At 33.3% G+C, this 399-nt stretch overlaps 1 protein-coding gene across 1 annotated transcript in view; it reads right to left on the reverse strand.

Moving 5' to 3' along the window:
- The window catches only part of LOC119594594 (beta-1,4-glucuronyltransferase 1-like), a gene marked incomplete at its 5' end in the record, with an annotated part of 56,573 nt that overhangs the window by 39,295 nt on the left and 16,879 nt on the right, over positions 1 to 399 (reverse strand).

Raw genomic sequence — 399 nt, forward strand, 5'->3', positions numbered from 1 at the left:
ATTGGTAAAAAAATAAGCATAAGTGTCAGCGTATCAAAACAGAAAATTAATAGCACAAGTAAATGATTCAACCAGACACGGTTATGAATGAACGTGCGTTTCTGCTGCGAGTGAATGAACGGACGGAAAAATACGTAACTGAACCACGAAGCCGACATTCTCGCTGTCTACCATGTTAAAAAGTATATGAGATAAGCAGCTGTTGCCATAATAAAATATCTCTAGTCGTTCGTGTTTTACCATTTTAATTATAATATCAAAGTATGGGTACTGTGCTAACTACCATTATTAACATCGATATAACGATGATTATCATTACTGATGTTTTTGTAATATATTCTTTGTTGTTTGTCGTTTTTTCAGTATATAATTATCACTACTATTTATACCGCGATCGCT

This window comes from Penaeus monodon, chromosome 34 (genome assembly GCF_015228065.2).
Source record: "Penaeus monodon isolate SGIC_2016 chromosome 34, NSTDA_Pmon_1, whole genome shotgun sequence".
Classification (NCBI taxonomy): domain Eukaryota; kingdom Metazoa; phylum Arthropoda; class Malacostraca; order Decapoda; family Penaeidae; genus Penaeus; species Penaeus monodon.